A 22,123-nucleotide genomic window follows, 5' to 3' on the forward strand; every position below is an offset into this window, starting at 1 on the left:
CGCCCAAGTGGAACGTGTGCACTTAACCACTGTGCCACCAGGCCAGCCCCCTAAAATGTTTTCCACCAGATCATCTGGCGTATGCCACAGGGCCTTGTTGGTGGAGTGATGGTCCGATGGGGGTGCTATTTGCAAAGTTCATTAATACAAATTAGAAGCTATCCACCAGCTCAGAGAGCTTCTGTTCAGATAAGAGCAGAGAGTACTTTTTACCAGAACTTGCTATGCAAATAAGCCGAGAAAGAGCAGCATCTTCTATATGGCAAACAGAAATGTTCGGGAGGACAGAGTAAAACTTCACACAGAAGGAAGATAAATCCCAATATGTTTGAGGAGCAGAAGGGAGAAGGAAAAAGTGAAAATGAGGAAATATGCTTTCGGTTGTCAGAAGAAGCTGACATTCTAACTAGAGCCTCTAAAAGGTAAGGTCGGTGCCCTACATGCATGGCTGTTAATGAGACACAGGTTGAGGTGAGTAAAATAATGTACCAGCTGTCCTTTGTCTGCCTCTCTACTGAAATTGCTATCTCTGAGGTCGTTAATGCTGAAGCTCCTTGTCTTTATCCATCCCACCTGACCGCTCTATAGCATAGCATCAGGCACTATAAATTGCAACGTCTCCTTAAGCATCCTCCCTTGGATTTTAAGAATTGCAAAATACTCCCATCTGATTCTTCTCCTGCTTCTGTGGTCAATTCTCCTTTATCTCAAGGCTGGTTCCTGTTTCTTAACCTGTTTATTAGTCCTGCTGTTTCCTGGAGTTAATCATCCACTTGCTTTTGTTTTCTTTTCCTGCTGATCTAATTTATTTCCATAGTATCAACTTTATGCATCAGTGACTTCCAAATCTACCTTCCAACCCTGATCTCTTTCCTTACGTCAAGACCCATGTCTCTGTCTACTAGATATCTCCTTCTGAATGACTTACAGATACTTAAGACTCAACACGTCGTCTTTCTCTTCAAATCTGCGATTGCCCTTATATTTTCTGTCTTGATTAACAATGTCCCATCCACCCAGTCACCCAGGCTGGGAAGCTTGGAGTCATCCAAGATCCCTTTGTCTTTTTTGTTCCCATCTTCCATTTCATCAGTCACCAAGATATGTGGATTTTTATAGCACATACTACATAGATCATTGTTGACCTGACCTTCCCCACACCCCACCTCCACTCCATGAGTGATTTGAGAGCAGAATGGTGTCTGCTCAATTGTGGATCCTCAGCTCACACTACTGGACCTGGTACTTTGGCACACTGACTACACTGTAAGTTTCTATGCTATTGCTGATTCCCCTGGACACATATTTACAATAATCAGTCAATATCTGGGTCTAATGAGGGATTCTGAGAGAAGAACACGCTCTGATATATTTGTTTCTCTTTTTCAACAGAAAAACATATGGTGAGGCTGGCCCCGTGGCCGAGTGGTTAAGTTCATGCGTTCCGCTTCGGCAGCCCGGGGTTTTGCCAGTTCCGATCCTGGGTGGGGACCTAGCACTGCTCACCAAGCCAGGCTGAGGCGGTGTCCTACATAGCAGAACTAGAAGGACCTACAACGAGAATATATAACTATGTACTGGGGGGCTTTGGGGAGAAGAAAAAAGAGGAAGATTGGCAACAGATGATAGCTCAGGGCCAATCTTTAAAAAGAATAGTTAAATATTAAAAAAAAGAAAAACATGTATGTTTACATTGTATAATGGATTATAGTTCACACATCTAGATATTTAGTTTCTGTAGAGAAATCAAGCCCAGCTTCCCTCTTAAAGCGAGTGTGTAAACAGAAGGATCCTGTGGAAATGCCAAAAGGCAAAAATTGTCAAGGAGTTTCAATGAAGAGATTTGCTTAGTTTGGGTTTCCCCCAAAGCAGGGCCTGAGATGAGGGACGTGGGCACAGGTCTCATCATATGCTCATGTGTGATCCCAGGAAGCAGGAGTAGGAGAAAAGGGAGAGTTCGGCAGAGGAAGAAAAACCAGGAAAGAGGGATTTACTGGGCTGGTCTCCACTGTGGGCAACCGACTGGGACCCTCAAAAGCAGCATGTAGAATGCCTCCCAAGAGGCATTGTTTGCTCGAGTGCAGAAGGTCGGGGCATTTGTCTACTGACTCCCATCTACTCCTGGAAGAGGGTTATCTCCAGGAAAATAAACCCTCCTGCACTTTGGGCTGCTCACATGTGCAGGCCAACAACTTCCTTTGGGTTTGCTGAAAACCCTGGGGCAGGAAAGTGGAGAGGTTTATGGTGGGTGTCTGAGGTGGAAGGTTAATGACATGCATAGAACTGTCCACCATGGCTGCAGCTGAGGTCAGAGGTGGCTGAGAGGAATGATACCTGCTACAAGACTGAAAGGTGATAAAACAAGAGAAACAGGTTCCTGGGTATCTGGGCAGATTGTAGGTGTAACATGAGGACTTGATTGAGTTTGATTACTATTTCCACTGGAAACATCCCTGAGTGTTCTCTCCTTTTTCGAAAAAATTGTGATGAGGGGTGGGGTGGGAAGGGAGCAAGCGGAGAGGAGTGTTTCAGATCCAGTGACAGACATCATATGTTGGTCCCCCTCACCCAAATCCAGCTCTCTACTGATTCTATTTGAAAGGATGCAAAAGCTAAATAGTGTATTTCACAGTCTTCCTTGCTAGGCTCCCCCAGGAATTACCTGATATCATTCTGGCAACAAGACATTAGAGAACATCTGTTGACACTACTCTCTTGAATGAACATGGATGTGATGTCCAGAGCTAAAGCATCCATCTTGTAACCATGAAGGCAGAAATGATGAAGAAAGCAGTCCTAACTGATATAGAGGCAATGCAAATCCCAACAGGGATGGGTCCCTTTAAGCCTGAGTGGGGCCAGGCCATGTAGGAGGCCCCTAGCCGCTGTTTCATCTAAACATTTCATTTATGAGAAGGAGACCAGCTCAAGGAAAATGCTCAAGCCTAGCTCTAATCCAGTTGCTATAAGACAGTCCTACTGAACACTTTGCTTTTAATCTAGCCTTGAATTTGAATTACTCATCACTCTATCTTCACGTATCCATGCTGTCCCCATCATTGTCTCAGTGTTCCCAGAATCTACCTTGTTCCAGGCCTTTAACCCCCACAGTGGTGTCCCCACTCAGTAGCTCCCAGCCCCCCTTACCTTGCCAATCTGTTCTAGCCTGGCCACGCTGCTCTCTGTTGCTTCCACCTGCCTTACCCTGTCCTGCTCCAACAGGGAAGAGATAACATCACAGGGAAAGAAAGGACTGGAGGGCGTGAGAGGACCAGTTCCATATTCCCCCACCTCAAGTTCTGACCAAATGAAGCTTCCATCAGCTTCCCGAAGCCAGCGTTATGTTATGAACTGTTACACCCACAGAGGAACAGAAAGGACCTTGGGCCATATAGCTACCGTGCTATACAGAAGAAACAAAAATCTGAACAAAGCCTAATATAGGAAGTTTATTAGGCTCTTTCATCTGAAGTCATTCCAACCCTTTTATGTTTTATCCATACAAATAAAATTAAGAATTAAGTAATTCTTGGGGCCGGCCCAGTGGTGCAGCAGTTAAGTTCGCACATTCTGTTTTGGTGGCCCAGGGTTCGTCAGTTCGGATCCTGGGTGCAGACATGGCACCACTGGGCAAGCCATGTTGTGGTAGGCACCCCACATATAAAGTAGAGGAAGATGGGCATGGATGTTAGCTCAGGGCCAGTCTTCCTCAGCAAAAAGAGGAGGATTGGCAGCAGATGTTAGCTCAGGGCTAATCTTCATCAAAAAAGGAAAAAAAAACAAAAAACTAAGTAATTCTTAATTCTAAGACTAAATTTTTTTTTAATCAACAGAGTTATTGTATTTTCTCCAGGAGAACCATCCCCAGAAGTCACCAGCCAAGAGCCAATAAGTTGTACACTTGTTGTCCCTTGAGACCTTGAAATAATCCTCCCTTCTGTAGTATGGACTTATCTCCTTGACGTGGTAGCAAATTCTTTGAGGACAGGGGCAGGGGGCTTCCATTTCTCTTGCAACCTACAGCGAACCTAGCACACTGTAGACTCAAGAAAGCCTTAATGAGTATATGGTAGATCATTTCCTTTGCTTTAATCCGAACCCCTTCCAAAGTGATTTAGGCCACTTGTTAAATAGCAATCTTTTTAGATGGGGATGGAAAATTCCTGCTCTTTGGTGGTTCATGGGCCAACATGAAATTAGATGGTAGGTGGTTTCTGTTTAGTTACTGTAGGTAGACAACTTTTCTTTCTGAAGACATTGCCTTTTACAGTAATTAGCACTCCTGGTGTTTTTGGTTGGCAGGCTGAATGAGTCATGGAGGCCTCAGGTCACAACTGAGGCAGGTTTTAAAACCACATGGGAAAAACATTTTACCTAAGGAAATCCAAGTGTATAACTATCTATCATGACACCATCACCATCTATTCTTGTATTCATTCAACACATAACTGTGCACCTACTGGGTGCTAAGTCACATATGCTAGACATAGGGGTAGAGTGGTAAATGATGAGATGGACAAGCTGCCTTTCTGGCTTATAGTCTAGGAGTGGACACAGACAAGTAAACAGGAAATTTTAATAGAGTACCATCACAATACAATTAATAGACAATTATGTACAGTGTAGTCAAAGCAAATCCTGAGAATCCCTGTATTTAAAAAATGAGGATGATAACAGACAAGTAGACCACCACGCAGCAATCAGAAGAGCTTGGGCAAGAAGTTCTGTGTTTTTCCTGATACCCCAACTCATAACAACAATAATAATGGCAACAATTCTTCATACTTGCAAGGCACAGGACAAGTTCTAAACTGTTGTAACGTATTATCTCATTTAATCCGTATAAAAACCTTTTTGAAAAATATCTTATTACCACCCTTTACAGAAGAGGAAGCTGTGGCTTAGGGAAGCTACCTTGCTCTGAAGGACAACTCTCACATTTCAACGACAATAGCACATGGCGCTGTTTATTATGGGCATACTCTGTACTAAGTGTTATTTGATAATTACTATCAATTTTCTAAATTAAACTCTTGTATTCCTAAATACTGTAAATAAGATTTCTTCTCATATAAGCAGGGGCACAATTTACCAAAGATAAAAGCACCTGATGAGAAATGACTTGGGGACTGTGACTAAAAGACCCAGAACTACTTAGAAATTTCAAGTCTCACTTTCTTTTATCTTGGAATTCTTTTTAAGTTTCTCAATTTTAAAATGTTCCACTCTCTCCTACATGGGAAAAAAGTAAAACCTGTCTTTCTATTTTAAGTCTGTAAAAACATGTTGAATGATCCTTTACATTGAAGTCAATATTCTCAGGCTCCACGACTAGCAAACAGCGCATCAAGCAGCGTTTCACAGCCTGAGGGAGATTAAATAACCAGCTATCTGAGTCCCTACTGACGCTCAAAACACAACATTTTATGATCACAGTAATATCAGTATATACAACCTTCAAATTCACTTTTCCTTAAAAGCATGAAGAAATGTGGAAATCAGGAAATTCTACTTGTAGTACCACAGTACCAAATGTCCCATATTTACACATACTGGTTATAGTTTGAATACTTTCTTATTACTTGTCAAGACTTAAAACATTTTTAAAATGAATTTGTTTGTTTTTCAAAACCAATAATTAGTGTAATATATAGACAACTGTTTTAGTATTTCAATTATTTTAAATGTTTTCAATCATCATTGCAAAATCAATGAACACTTTACAATAAAACTCCATCTTTAAAAAATACACAGTTATATTACAAAATCAATTGTTACTATGCCTGAGGAGTCCCTCGATTTCGATGTAATAGGAGAGACTAGTTTATCTGAAGATTTTTCCCAGTCTTTTCTGTGGAATTTTATTAGTGTGTCTTTGCCTTTTTGACCTGGAGTGAGCAGATATGTTTCTGAGGGATAAGAAAGATATTAAGACATTTGCCCAGTTTTCTGAAAGGAGAGCATACTCTGATTTTTCCCTGTGATTTTCTTATTTGTCATGCCACAAAAGTCACATCGTGTTGGCAGAGGTGTATTAACTGTGAAGAAAAAGGAGGGTAAGCTTGGGGCTCCTTACTTAAACTGCTGCCTTCCAAGGCACTGGGAGGGTCCCACTCAATGTGTTCATACGGTCACGTGTTTTTCTCCTTTCCCATTTCCCCTCTGTCACATTTCCCCCTTGAGCTGAGTGGCATTAGAATGGCATAAACATTTGGGGAGATTTGGCTAAGGCATGCTTCCTCAATGGGGGTGCTACTGTTCCCAACAGAGGCAAATATACTACTCTTTTTAAGTATAAAGCACATCTATATACATTACATAAGCATATATACAATATATCCTCGGTCTTAAAATTTCATGGGGAGGGTGGCAATTAGGAAAAACATGTCTAAGGATGTTCCTTGGAGAAAGGCAATAAATGAAAAAAGGTTGACAAACACTGGACTAAGGGGAAATTACACTGGAAATACATTTCATTTAGGTTTAGTAGTATACATTATGAGGTTTGAAATCTCTTTTGTTTATAGTTAAGCTATTATAGGAATGGCCTCTAGGGATGTGCCTACTACCCACTGTGCCAATTTACCTCTTCATGACATGAAGAGACAGGGCTAGAGGTTGTATTACAATATGAATGTGTCCTACCATGTCCAGCACCAGAGGATATGGATAGCAGAGGAGAAAAAGTGTTTGAAATGTTCAAAGTTAGAAGGTGCTCCGTGAAAAATTCTTCTCACCACCAGACATATACATACATGTATAAGTGAAGGAGTCAGCTCATATAGACACCAAATCAAAAATGGAAGGTTTTCTTGCCACAGTAATACAACATGCACTATTACAAATGTACTACACATTTTTATGGGGATAACACAAATAGAATTGACCAGAATCCCTGTGTTTGTGGAACTCCATCTATAGAGGTACTATAAGTAGTACCTTTTGTGATTACAGTGAGTTCTGTTTCAGGCATTTGATTATCAATCAGAAAAAAAAAAAAGTTCAATCAACTATGCTATAGAAAGTCTGAAGCATCTTTTTATTTTTCAATAGAACAAAGTTTTCAAAAACCCAATATCACTGTCACTGGGAACTGCTTTTACTTCTATGCCTTTCCTGTTTAGGAGTCTCTCACAGCTGGTGGAAAACTGATGGAGTCCATCTCATTGTCTTCCTTGACTCTGGTGCCTTCACCTCCCACTCCCAAGAGGAGCCAGATGGACTGCCCCTTCCCAATTCCACAGACAAGCGATTGGGTAATTGCTTCTCCCCTTCCAAAGCTGCTCTTTTCACTAATGTTGAAGGACAGCTGTGATCAGGAGCATGAACCCTGGAGCTCGACTCCTGGCTCTGCCACTTAGTAGCCACACGACCTTACTTAACCTCCCAGTGCCTAAGTTTTCTCACCTGTAAAATGGGGTAATAATAGTACCGATAACAAAGGCTCCATCAAGTATCTGTGAACTTACATTATGACTAAAAATTGTTTAGAGCTCTAACAGTTTACACATAGTTATAAGTATACCCAGAGCACAGATGATGTGTAGATGTCACTGCAGTATCCTTCCAGTATTAATTCCTCACCAGCTAAAACCCTTGTTGCAAGTGACTGGGTAATGTTTGCTCAAGTGCTGTCCAGACCCTCTTCCCCTTTTTTCATGCTAGGTTTCTATTTCCTCCTGATTCTTCTGCTTTCCTTGATGCATTAGTTTTGTAGGGCAGCCGTAACAAAGTACCACAGCTAGGTGGCTTAAGATAACAGAAATTTATTCTCACATTTCTGGAGGCTAGAAGTCCAAAACCAAGTTGTCAACCAGGCTGTGCTCCATCTGAAATCTGTAGGGGAATCCTTGCAGAGATTTATTGGCAGTCTTTCACGTTCCTTGGCTTGCAGCTTCACAACTCCAGTCTCTGTCTTTGTCATCACATGGTGTCCTCCCCGTGTGTCTGTGTCTTCATACATGGCCATCTTCTTATAAGGACATCAGTCCTATTGGATTGGGGGTCCACCCTACTCTGGTATGACCTCATCTTAACTAATTACATCTGCAACGACCCTGTTTCCAAATAAGGTCACATTCTGAGGTAATGGCGGTTTGGACTTCAACATACCTTGTTTTGGGTAGGATGCAATACAACCCATAACACTTGGCATTCTATATCCCATGCTGATCTACACTGAGTCACATCAGCCTGGCCACTTCCTTGTGCCAAGTTATCTTCCCTACATCAATTGCCTTGCAAACCTTCCTAGGAAATTAAATTCATATTGAATGTATTTGGATTTAAGTTGCAAAAAGGGATACACTTAAGATATAATGTTTGCTGTGCATAATTGAGGGGAAAAATTGTGCTTCTCAGAAGATATAAGATGTTTTAATTGTAATGCTTCTCTGAGTAAGATAAAGTAGTTATTAAATGTGAGCTCTTACTTCTAACCAATGAGGCTTGGTTGCAAAGTGATTAAAAAAACCCAAAACCACCCAACATTTATTGAGCAATCACTATGTCAGGAGCTCCTCTAAGCACTTTAGATACAGTAATTCATTAAATACACACACACACCACACACATATGAACTAAAGGAAGATACTATTATTACCAATCTTGTATAGTTACTTAAGCACTGAGAGATTAAGTAATTTACCTAAGATCACAAAGCTAGTAGTGGTGGAGTTGGAATTGGAACCCTGCAGGATGCCTTCTGAGCCTGTGCTTTTAACCATGATGTTTCCCACCTTGAAATAAAAAATACATCGATCTGTGAAAACTGAATAGTTAATCAAATGACGCTCAATAACTGATGGACGGAGGCTCACAATGAAACAAAGGGAAATAGTCTTAAGAACATCTAGGGCATTAATGGCTACATCCCAAATAAGGATTAACCTCCACTTGTTCTGAGGCATCTGGAGAGAGATGGGTCAGTAGGCTGCAGGCCAGAAATAAGAGGGAAGGACTGAAGAGACCAAGCTGTTGAAAAAATGCTAGTGCTTGGACTCCTCTCCCAAGATACTAACTCAGTAGTCTGGGACAGGCCCGGTCATTGGCGTTTTCTCAAAAGCACGTGAGTTGATTCTAAAATGCAGACAGGGTTGAGACACTGCTCTAGACACACTGCAGCCTCCTGCCATGGCTATTCTATACCTTTCCTGACCTGAAACCCAACTCTAAACCTTCAGTGCCCCAGCCCTCCAACTTCAGCAGATCCCAGGTCAGGGCCCTGGAGAAAGCCAGCCACTTTCTGGAAGAGTCTTTACCACAATACCAATCCCATCCACCTGGGAAGGCACCCCACGGTGAGGTGATTCCTGCTCTGAGACCAAAAGAGGGGAGCAAAGACTGGGGCACAACGTCCTTCCTTGCCTCCCTCCCCTCAAAGAGATTTCCATCTAAAGAGCTGGCATGCTCGGTGCTTCACTCAGTTTTCCCTCCAAAGGTAGCACTGGGAAGAAAAGCGAATGAGCTGCTGATGGACTTCCCATTAGCCTGGCACCCAGCCTAGGTTCTCAGAGTGAGTGAGGACACCCGGATCCAAGCTTGGGGCTGTCTGCTACTTCCCAGGAAAAAGCCATTGTTTCACTAATGATCCTTATCCTTTTTTATTGACTATTTTAAATGAATTTGTTTAAAAGCTTATTTTCCTTTAAATGTCACCCGCATAATCAATGACTCTTGAGCACTGAGGGTATGTGAAACAGAGGAGATCTCAGAGAGGCCCAGCATGAGGCCCAGCATGGCAGAGCTGTCAAAAGCAGGAGCTGGCAGTGGGAGGATGCCATTGTTAAACCAGGGCAATACTCAGAGGTTCTGTCCTAGGTGGCCCCAGAGCCTTTGATCCTAAATGGCCCATGGCTGTGGAAGGGATTCGTCCACCAGGACAAATCTACCTGGGACTTAAGCTCTGCCTTAAAAACTTGGTGAATTCTCTCCTTAAAAGTCATGTTCTGGTAAGTCTAACTTTACAACCAAAATTCCATGTTGTAATTCATTCATTCATGTGAAGCTTATCTCATGTGAAGGTTATCTCATGTCAATGAGATAACCACTAAAGGATGTTGACTGGGAGATGGGAACAGAAGTATGTTCTTTCCAAGAAGAAAAAAGTAACCAGAAAATCTCGACTGGGGAGAAGATGGGGTTTTACTTAGTGATTTCACCAGCTCTCTTTCAGAAGTGGCAATAGAGAAAAACAGTTTCTTCCTCATTTTGGAACACAAAGAAAAAACCAATCAAGAGTAAAAAAAAAAAATCCCCATTTCAGGGAAGTTAAAGCATAAAGCAAAATAAAGGCCAAACATATATTGACTCCTGGTATAGGTTTTTTCAATTCCGGAATGGTTTTCAATTCTACGTATAAAGATTCAAGGTGAAGAGAAAAAAAAATCTACACAAGCCCAGGGAAAATAGGGCAAAATTCAATAACGATTGATGGCAGTTAAGAGTTTGTAAACTGCCTCATTGTTCCTAAGTGTTTTTATTTATTTTATCATCTTTTCTGTATTTTTTAACAATATGAGTTATATAATGTGTGTTTTTGCTTTGCAGTGTTTACATTTTTAAAAATTTAAGTGGGGAAAGATAAAAGTTTTTTTATTTCCATGAATTATATCTACAGGTAGTCAAGCTGCATTCAAAATCTGCCACTGCATTATTAATATTCTGCCCTTTGGAGCCTTGTTGCCACACTCACTCATCTCCTCTCCTATGGAAGAAGTTAGCTTTATGGGCATTCACCCCTAGGGCAGAGTGGAGGAGATCACTAGCAAGAGATTGGATCAGTGTCAAGGAGAGGCACCTGTATGGTGCCCTCTCAGATCCTCTGACTCTTCCAGTTTCACGTCTTCTCCTACCCAAACCCCATGGTTCATCCTTTTAGTGATATTCTTACTGGCATTCTTGATTCTTTTCTTTCTCTCCTCCACGTGTGCCTTCTTTGCCAAACCCCATTAGGTTAAAGTCCCCTCCACTCTTTTGGAGCTTGCTTTCAACCTTAGAATAAAGTCATGAACCTGGGCTGAATGGATCCACAGCAAAACCATGCAACGTGACCCACCTGGGCCCTCCCTGCTACCTGAGAAGGGCCTGTCTTTAATGAATGCAAGGTCTCAGGACACTTACTTAAACCTTTCCCTCTACCAAGCCCCAACATCACTGCTGTCATATTCACTCTCAATTAACAGCTTCTCATCCTACTTACTGTGGACCAAGGGCACTCAATATAAACCTCCCATACTTTCTTCCTTTTCAACTTACATTTTCTCAGTATTTCTCACACACACAAACTCTTTCCTCCTTTTATGTCTCTTTCCCAGCCCCTCTGCAAAGTTGATCCCACCACATTCACTCTAGGGGCATCACTTTCTCAAGAAATCTCTTTGCCTTGACTCTTTAGTCATCCCCTCTCCACTGACATCTTTTCTTCTACTTATAAGATGTTCTAGCACCTTCTAATCTTTGAAAAAAACAGAACCTTTCTCACGACACCACTTTTCACCTTGTGTTAAACTTATTTGTGCATATGTTTTTTGTCCTTTACTAGAATGAAGACCCCTTAAGTCCAGGAAATAAAATTTTAACATCTTTTTATTTCCTCCAAAGTCTGAGATTGGGCTTTACATACAGTACATGCTCAATGAATGTGTATTGAGTGAATAAATGAATATTTCAATCTAGTCAAGTCATTCTTGGGCTTATTCCTAGTCTCCGAAATAAATCCATGGGAGTGCTCTGAACTTGTACAGTAAGACTCATGTCGGATTTAGAATGCCTGAAGACTGCCCTGGACTCAACATGAGGGATATCTTCTCAGATAGTTACCGCTTCACTGTAATATAACACCATGGCCCTTCTGTCGATGTTTCCTATCTTATTTAGTGATACTGGAAACTTCACAATTAGAAATTAATTCCCTTGACTTATATCTTCAGTCCCTCTTTAAAATGCAACAGTCTCTGGGAGTGGTATTACATTTAGATTGGTATAAATTAATTTTTCTGATATTTTTCTTTGGACTGAATGTGGTAGACAGAATAGAACTATCACCTTTTGTCCATGGAAAAAGGGGGCAGAAATGTATGGTTTGGGGTTCCAGAATATACACCTCGCAGGGTAGCCTGTTGTCCTGTCCCAAATCGCAGCAGGGCCCCAGTAAACTTACAGTGGTTCTCCAACAGTCTCCTGCTTTGCCCTCCCAATTTCGTGGTCTGAAATTCCCAAGGGTAGATGCTCTCCATGCCCAGATAACAAAAGCAAAGACATTGTCTCCAGAAGGCCACTATTAAAATGTAGTTGGAAACAGGCTGGAATCCTGCTTTAATCCTGTTTCTGCTATTAACAAACTGAGGGGCAACTTTGGTTCTCATCTACAAGTGGACTGGACTCCATTTCTCTGACCCTGCAAGGACTGGTTTCTATTAGGGGCCCATGACAGTATATGATTTGTGATATTTTTCCTTCTTTCTAAACTTCCATAATTTCAAATGTCTTATAATTTATATGCTTTTATTTTACCCAAAAAAGGAGTAAACTATCTAAAGCAAAACAAGAGTATTTCAATTACAAGCTTAGGGGAGAAAAACATGGAAATATCTCTGGGGCTAGAATGTTTTTCCTAAAATGAATTTTGGTGAAAAATATGCTCTACAGTCTACAATGCCATAATTAGACCTAGTCTCCATCAATTCTTAATCACCAAAGATTAAAAAAGGCTAAAAAAAATTATATAGGGAAGGGAAAGCCAGGAAGAAGATGTACTAATATAAAATAAATATGTCCCTCACTGTATGTAATTATACCAGATATTAAATCCTGCCTATCTTCAACAAACACACACACACACACATGCATGTACACACACACACACACACACACACACACAGAGTCATGTAAAGGGCATTTCCAATTTTCCTAACAGGCATATATCAAGCATCATCAGAAATTTCCAAATTACTACATCCTTACACTTGGTAGCAGGATTTCAACTCCTCAAAATCTCTCACAGTTAATTGTGAGCACCAATCAAAGGGTGTACTTCACATGCGTCTGTCTTGGATCTGCGGCACTTTCCCTCAGTATCCACATCCACAGTCTGGAGGGTCATGCAAAGGAGTATCACTGTAATCCTGATATTGTAGGAACATCAAGGCCCATGACAAAGGCACTTCTCCAGGTCTCCCAAAGCTGACAAGCTTCGAGGCACCACACTCATCCTGGGCTCCACAAGGGGAGCAGTCTTCTCTATAACTTGGTGTACTTTTCACAAAATCTATCCCAAAACACAGCTCCTTTGCCCACTGGCTTTCTCCTTTTCCTCAGTTCAAAGAGTGACGGAGGACAAGCACCATGTCCACACCATTACCCAGGCTCAAACCCTGTTCTAAGAGCCAGACAGGGGACAGATGCTATACCATCCTTCCATTTTCCTCAGTTTCTTTCTTCTGCTGTGGCTCAGACCCCAGAAAACTTTTCCCTCCTTCCCCTGCCTCCCAAATTCTCCTGCTTTTCTGTGGATGCAAAAACTCCTGCTGGGGGTGAAGAAAGGTGGGATAAAAGGAGAGGATGTTCTTTATGTTGGTAGAATGCAAGCTCTGGGTCAATTAGTCATGTGCTCTATTGTAATTCAAACACCAACTTGTCCTTCACTCAGTAAAATCTTGTCACAGATCATCGTAGGATGCTAGTTCTGACCCAAGAATTCTGTGCAATTTGCCAACAGTCAAGACTCAACCTCCACTGAAATCCTCATGCATGCTGGGAAAATCTAACAGATTGTTTCCAACTGATTTTTCTTCCATTTGTATGGAAAACATTGGGTTTTCACAAGTCTATGCAGTATCACCTTGGGGACTCCTGCTTACCCAGCTCTTTACCACTCGACCTGCCAGGCCTCCTATTGACCCAGTTAGTGGTACCTCAAGTTAATTGCAGCTGACCACCAAGCCCCACCCCAAACTGATCTCAAACTAAAGGCAGACTTTGGAAGATGGCATCAATGAGCTTGTTGGGACAACTTTTTTTTTTTTTGAGGAAGATTAGCCCTGAGCTAACTACTGACAGTCCTCCTCTTTTTTGCTGAGGAAGGCTGGCCCTGAGCTAACATCCATGCCCATCTTCCTCTACTTTATATGTGGGACGCCTACCACAGCATGGCATGCCAAGTGGTGCCATGTCAGCACCCGGCATCCCAACCAGCGAACCCAGGGCCGCCGAGAAGCAGAACCTGCGAACTTAACCACCACTCCACCAGGCCGGCCCCTGGGACAACTTGACTAGGTTTCTGCAACCATGATTCCCTAACATGTTTAGAGATTTTTAGTTTACAGAACCAACAAACAGAAATCCCTGACTCTACTTGTTTCCCATCTGGCTTTTAAGTCAGATGAGTGTGTTTTTTCTACCTTCCCCATCTGCACCTCATCTGAGAAGTTCTTTAAGGATGAGGGAGGGAAAAAAAAGGAATGGGCTAAGAAGCAGATGAGGGAAGTGCAGTGAAACAAGGGGATGCAGTGTAAGTGTGAAAAAGAAAGAGAAAGTGGGGAAAGCCTATAAGACAACTATCTTAATTTCATCGTACAGAGGAAATACTGCTAGAACTGCTGATTCAAGTGCTTTGGGACTACGTTAAACCTCAGTGCCTTTTTCCGAAGACAGAGCTCGGAGGAAGCCGGGTTTTCCCTCTTGACTTGTGGCCACAGATGTGACATTCAGGGAAAGCGAGAAGCTTGGTTCATTTTCCCCCAAATCCCTCTACAGCTAGACTTAACTTCTTCCATTAAGTGGGCCTCCTTAAACACAGCCCTGAATGTAGGAGCTGAAACTGAAAATATTCATTAGCAATCAAGAATCCTTTCCAGTTCCTAGTTAGCTCTTGGGGAGGAATTTCTCTTCGCAGGGTCCTTACTTTCTCTGAAGGCAGTCAACTGCACTGATGCAAAACAGGACTATGAGACCATTTGTACCTGGCTGCAGTCCCAGAAGAGGTTTACTGGGCATTACTTTATGAAAGAAAGTTGCTAAGCTGTAGTAAACACCCACAGATCTCTGAGACCAAGAATGAATCAGAAAGCTATAAATAGTTATAAAACCTGATCATTTCCTTTTCTGTGTCATCTACACAAGGGGTGAATAGGTTAATTCATTACAGAGAGTTAAAAACAGGACAGGATATGGAGCCCTTGAGAACACCTTCCTGTAGATATGTCAGTGCTAGCCTCCAGACCCCAACTTTACCAACCCTGATGCAGGTCATCATGATGTGAATTAGCAAGTGACAGGAGAATGTTTTCTAGTGAAGAGATAGTGTACAGTTTTAGAGCCAGAAAACAGAGCTATACCCAGAATCAGACACTTAAGAATCAGATTCCTCTCCACCTTGTGACTGATTGGCCTTTCTGATTAGAGTCCTGGAGACAGCCCTACATGGGTACTTGTCCTTTCCAAAGTGTGTTAACACCCCTGTAGCTGGAAATCTAGGATTATGTAAATTAATGAGAATTTTTTAAAAATTATACAACTAGTTGAAAGCATGGTGTGGATCTACTGTTTTGCTGAGACTTGAGGTCTTCAGAGTCCCCTCCCTGCTTACTCCCAAGGTTAGTGCACAGTGTGACCAGCACCACCCTAGGTGCAAAGGAAGTGACTCCATGAATGTCAATGCAGTAGGCAAATATTTCTGAGGGCTGGCATCATCAATTGCCCAGTTCTTAGTTCTCTCTGTATCAATTCAGGAGAGAAAGGCAACCCTCTCATTTCCTTCCCAGAGTGAGGAGACTTCATTGAGAACTTTCTGGATTCTGAAAGCCATGATAAACACTAGTTTCCTTCTGGAAGCCAGACACAGTGCTGGAAATATAAAAGTTTTCTTTTAGTCCGTAGAAGAGTGATTTATCCTGCGGGTCATGATCTGCTGCATTAGTCTGGGACATATTGCAAAATTGGTATGAGATTTCTTCTTCTGATTGAATCAAGTATGTTTGTGAACTCTAATTTAGCAACATTTTCCTTGACCACATGGGCCTCAGACAGCAATCATGCCCCATAATTCTATAGAAAATATCACTCTGGTTCTATGAAGCCTTGTTCTTTTTCTTTATTGATTCAGCCTTAAGACTGCAGTTGCTCACTTATGAGGTAAAACAAAGTGTCTCTGTTATGAACTTCAGCTCAATTCTCTGTCGCTCCCTTGACTGCGGTTTGCTTGAGTATTCTCTGGGTATTTCTCCTTTTTTGGTCAGGGTTTTTTTAGGGCATGGAACATATCCATCATGTTAACATCCAGTCTGCTTTGTTCACTTTATTTGCCAGAACTTTAGGGATCTAAAGCTTAAGGGTTTAATGAGACAATTTTTCACTTTTCTGTTATAGCAACTCTCCATTAATTTATCAGATAATGCCTATTATGTGATACTTCCCTCTACCATAATCTAAAGACAGGAAACCACAAAATACCTCATTTTGCATAATATTCTGAGCTCTGACTCACTTAGAAGGTGTGATTAGAATCACAGAATCTAAATCTTGAAGGGAATAGAGAGGTCATCTCACTGACTTACCATGGGAATCACCTAGGTTGTTTTTTGTTGCTTTTTTTTTTTTTTTAATACAAGAGTCCTTCCCTCTTCTCCCCACCCCAGGGATGCTGATTTTCTAGGTCTGACTTCGTGTTAAGACTCTGTACTTTTAGAAGGTTCCCTAGGTGATTCAGAGGATTAGCTGTCTGTGACCCACTGATACAGTTGCCTCTCCCTTCAAATGGAGGAATATCTAGCTTTGCGATTTTGTGATTTTGATTTGTGAACATCCTGTTTCTGAAGGAACAGTGTAAGAAATAAGACGTGTCCTGTGGAGTCCTGCTTATCACTTCACAGACTGACTGTACACTCCATTCATCATTCACTCTCCAGCAACGCGTGTGAACGCTTAAGCTGAGTCCTAGTACTATTAATAGGAATTGCTTGTGAAGGACCCACAATGGGCAGGCACTGTACAAAACATTTTACAAATAATATATTTAATCTCCACAACATTCCTGCAACGTAGGTTTGTATGACTGTCCTCATTTTAAGAAGAAGAAATTTAGGGGAGTTCAAATTTAAACCCACATCTACTAGGGGCTCTATAGCTCATGTCTTCTAGTGTTTCATGTGTACCAGCCAGTTCCAAAATAATTACAGAGATAAGTAGACACACTTTGTTTATTTTAATTAAGAGAAGCTAATATTTTAGTCTCAGGAAGATGCTTATTTTTTTTCTGGTTATCTTGAGTATACAAAAATAATTATAGCCAATAACTATTGACCACTTATTATGTCCCAGGCACTTCATGTGTTAGATTAATTACAGTACTGGCAATCCCTGTGGGGGATATACTATTTATTTACATCTATAAGTGGCTTACGATTTAAAATTTCCACATTTTTACATACTTTTTAAAAATAGGATAGATTCTTACTTGTTGGGGATGCTTTAACATTGTACTGCTGGAAGAGAGAGAGTAGATAAATTGGTCTCCCAAAGTCCCCACCAGGTCTTCAATTCTATAAGTAGATTATAATTACCCCGAGAGATCCTCCACTGAAAAACTTTCTATTTCCTGTCAAATTAGAAAATGTTTCCAGTGCATTCATGGATTGAACAGGCTCTATCTGATCATAATGGTTCACTTTTCCCATGAGTTCAATAAGTTATATTTTTAGCATTTTTCTGAAGCCAGAAAAAAGTCACTCAAAAATCCCAACAAACCCCAAGTGATATTTTCAAAAGGGAGTTTTTGGCCACAAGCAGTGGATTCCTTTTCAAGTGACTGTTTGGAGTAAAATTTAGCTCAAAACTAAATTAAGGATATTCTCTGTTTTTCTTCCATTCAGACTAAGAACATTTTTAAACATATAGATAAACTAGAAATACTTCTTAACTCTAGGAATAATTGCTTTTTTAACTTGGATCTTTGAAGATTGTTCTAATTTTTTAAAAAAGGTAAAATCAAGCATATAAAGTCAGAGTAAAATCTAAGACAATGAAAATTCACTACATACTCTAAAGTTTTCACTTCTTGAATGTTCTTTAATATAAAAATGATTCATTAGTTTAGTAAACATTTCCTTAGGGCCTGCAATGTGCCAAAAATCATGCTGGCCACTGGGTAAACTGAGATGGATGAGACAAGCACTCTTGAGAACTTTCAAGTATACTTCTTTTATATTATTGAGTTAACCGGCATCATATTTGGCCAATTTACCATTTTTTACCTACAATAATGGCAATTTCGTACGGTTCATCCTAATAGTTACTATATTGTATTGCACTGATTTATCATCAGAAAAATAAGTAGGCATTCCCATGAGGAGAAGTGGAGTAGAAGATGATGATAAGACTTCCTCATGCCCATACCACTGAGGTTGTACTGAATCCCGCAGCTTAGGAGAACCACTGGAGGTTGCTACAGTGCTCTGGCAAAGCAATGGGGGTGGAAAACACTATTGATCTGTGCTATTAAAAAGCAATATAATTTTGGTAGGAGTTTAGGAGATGAATGCAAGGAAGGAGAAGTTGGAGGTCATGAGATTAGTTGTAAGCTTGTTCCATTAGTTTAAGTGGGAAATGATGAGGCCCTGAATTAAATCTATTTTACGAATATTAAGGACAATATTTATGAAAATAACAAGATGGCTGTGAATGGTTAATTTTATGTGTCAACTTGACTGGGTCACAGGGTGCCCAGATATTTGGTCAAATAATATTCTAGGGGTGTGTGTGAGGGTGTTTCTGGATGAGATTAACATATGAATCAATAGACTGAGTAAAGAAGATTGCCTTCCCTAGTGTGGGTGGGCCTCATCTAATCTATTGAAGGCCTAAATGGAATTAAAAGGCTGAGTAAGATAGTTGCATGCCAGAGGGTGAGAAATAAATCTAACAAAAGTTCAGGGGCTTCAGTAAAATTTCTAGGGGTCCAGTGGTATGGGGCATGTCAAGATATCACTTCTAAGGTGAAGGATAAGTTGTTGAATCTGGCTCTTCCTACAACCAAAAACAAGGCACAACGCCTAATTGGCCTCTGGATTTTGGAGGCAACATATCCCATATTTGGATTTGTTATTCTGGCCCAATTTTCAGGTGACCCAAAAAGCTGCTAGTTTTGAATGGGGCCCAGAACAAGAAAAGGCTCTGAAACAGGTCCAGGCTGCTGTGCAAGTTGCTCTGCCACTTGGACCATATCATCCAGCAGATCCAATGGCACTTGAAGTGGCAGTGGCAGATAGCTATGGTGTTTGGATCCTTTGGCAGGCCCTTGTGATTTTGGAGCAAAATTCTGCCATCCTCTGCAGATGACTACTCCCCTTCTGAGGAATAGCTCTTGGCCTGCTACTGGGTTTTATCTGACCCACCACACTGTAAAATTGGGCATGCACTGCAGCACTCCATCATTTACATGGAAGTGGTACATATGTGATCAAGTTTCAGCAGGCCCTGAAGGTACAGGTAAGTTACAAAAAGAAGTGCCTAACTTCCCATAGTTTCCACTCCTGCTATACTGACTTATTTCTCCCAGCCTGTAACTGAGGTCTCACGAGGAATTCCCTACAATCAGTCGACAAAAGAAGAGAATACATGGACCTGGTTTACGGATAGTTCTGCACGATATGCAGGTACCAACCAAAAGTGGGAAGCTGAAGTACTACAGCCCCTCTCTGGGACATCCCTGAAGGACAGTGGTGAAGGGAAATTCTCCCAGTGGACAGAATTTGAGCAGTGCACCTGGCTGTTCACTTTGCTTGGAAAGAAAGATTGCCAGATATGTAATTACATATTGATTCACTGGCTGTGGCCAATGGTTTTGCTAGATGGTCAGGGAGTTGGAAAGAACAGAATTGGTAACAAGAAAATTTGGGGAAGAGGTATGTGGATAGACCTCTCTAAATGAGTGAAAAAGTGAAGACATTTGTGTTCCATGTGAATGCTCACCAAAGGGTGACTTCAGCAGAAGAGGATTTTAATAATTAAGTGGATAGAATGACCTGTTCTGTTGATACTAGTCAGCCTCTTTCTCCAGCCATCCCTGTCTTTGCCTAATTGGCTCATGAACAAAGTGGCCATGGTGGCAGGGATGGAGGTTATGCATGGACTCAACAATATGGACTTCCACTCATCAAGGCCAACCTAGCTATGGCCACTGCTGAGTGCCCAATCTGCCAGCAGCAGAGAACAACACTGAGTTCCAGATATGGCACCATTCCCTGGGGTGATCAGCCAGTTACCTGGTGGCAGGTTGATTACACTGGACTGCTTCCATCATGGAGGGGGTAGTGTTTTGTTCCTAATGGAATAGAAACATCCACTGGATGTGGATTTGCCTTCCCTGCACACAATGCTTCTGCCAAAATACCATCTGTGCATTTACAAAATGCCTTATCCACCATCATGGTATTCCACACAGCATTGCTTCAGATCAGGGAACTCACTTCACAGCAAAATAAGTGTGGCAATGGGCCCATGCTCAGGGAATTCACTGGTCTTATCATGTTCCCCACTATCCTGAAGCAGCTGGCTAGATAGAATGGTGGAATGACCTTCTGAAGATTCAGTTACAGCATCAACTAGGTGGCAATATCTCGCAGGGCTGGGTTATGGTTCTCTAGAAGGCAGTATATGCTCTGAAGCAATATCTAACATATGATTCTATTTCTCTCGTAGCCAGGATTCACAGGTTCAGGGATTAAGGGGTGGAAATGGGAGTGGCGCCTCTTACTATTACCCCTACTGACCCAGTCACAAAGTTTCTGTTTCCTGTTCCCACAACCTTATGCTCTGTTGACCTAGAGTCTTAGTTCCAAAAAGGAGGAATGCTACAATGATTCCATTGAACTGAAAGTTACGACTGCCACCTGGCCCCTTTGAACTCCTCACATGTCTGAATCAACAGGCAAAGGGGTTACTTTGCTGGCTGGGGTGACTGATCCTCACTACCAAGGGGAAATTGGACTACTATTCCATAATGGAAGTAAGGAAGAGAATGTCTGGAATACAGGAGATCCCTTAGAGCTTCTCTTAGTTTTAGGATGCCCTGTGATTAAAGTCAATGGAAAACTAAAACAACCCAATCCAGGCAGGGCTACTAATAGCCCAGACCCTTCAGGAACGAAGATTTAGGTCACCCCGACCAGGTAAAGAACCATGACCAGCTGGGGTACTTGCTGAGGGCAAATGGAATACAGAATGAATAGTGGAATAAGTAGTTATAGCAGCTACAACCATGTGACCAGTTACAGAAACAAGGACTGTAATTGTCATGAATATTTACCCTCTCCCTCCTTCTCCCCTTCCCTTCCCACCCCCCCCCCCCCCCAATATCTCCTATTGGTTCTGTTTCTCTGGAGAACCATGACTAACACAATGGCATCTGTCATTCAACTGATGGAATTCATGAGCAAATAATTTTAAATGTTTTAAGGTAAATATATTCTGGAGTTCTAGTTACAAGGATAACATTTCTGAAATTTAAATCTGACAACTTCCTCTGAGACAGGTATATTATACAATTTGGAAACAAGAAGGTATCCAACCTGGCAAATTGTGCAGTTTACAGAGCCTCCAGAAAAAAAAAAAAAAAAGAATTGCATCTATGGCCACAGAATCAACTCAGAAATGAACATCTATGTATTTCTAATCTCTAATTGAAGTCTTGTTAAGTTCTCTTGAAAACTGAATTGGTCAAAGTGTTAATGCACAAGACTGAAATATTTTCAAGTTGCTATTTAAATAACTTCTAGGAAGTCATTACATTTCATGCCAATAATTCATTCATTTATCCAATAATAACTTATTAAGCAACTTTTAGATTTGGGGATATAGTCCTTGGTCTCATTGAACAAACATCTATTAGGGGAGAAAGACTGTCAAACAACCACACACACAAAAAAGTAAAATTATTTTTGCTCTAGTAACTTAGATATGTACATGATGTTTATAATTAAAAGGTTGTAATATTTTTTAACTTGTTAAGGTCATGCATTTAATCTTAAACTTGATCTAGCATTGTAAATTTTAAAATCAAGACTTTTCCTTCAAAATATTCTCCTTTCACTCTTCTAGTATCATTTTGACTCTGGGAGTAGGGTGGAGG

General features: G+C 41.2%; 1 pseudogene; it reads left to right on the top strand.

Annotated features, from left to right (window-relative positions):
* The first annotated feature begins 324 nt into the window (after positions 1–324).
* Positions 325–20,828, top strand: LOC138923129 (uncharacterized; annotated as a pseudogene).
* Positions 20,829–22,123: the final 1,295 nt, after the last annotated feature.

Source organism: Equus caballus, chromosome 2 (assembly GCF_041296265.1).
Source record: "Equus caballus isolate H_3958 breed thoroughbred chromosome 2, TB-T2T, whole genome shotgun sequence".
NCBI lineage: Eukaryota > Metazoa > Chordata > Mammalia > Perissodactyla > Equidae > Equus > Equus caballus.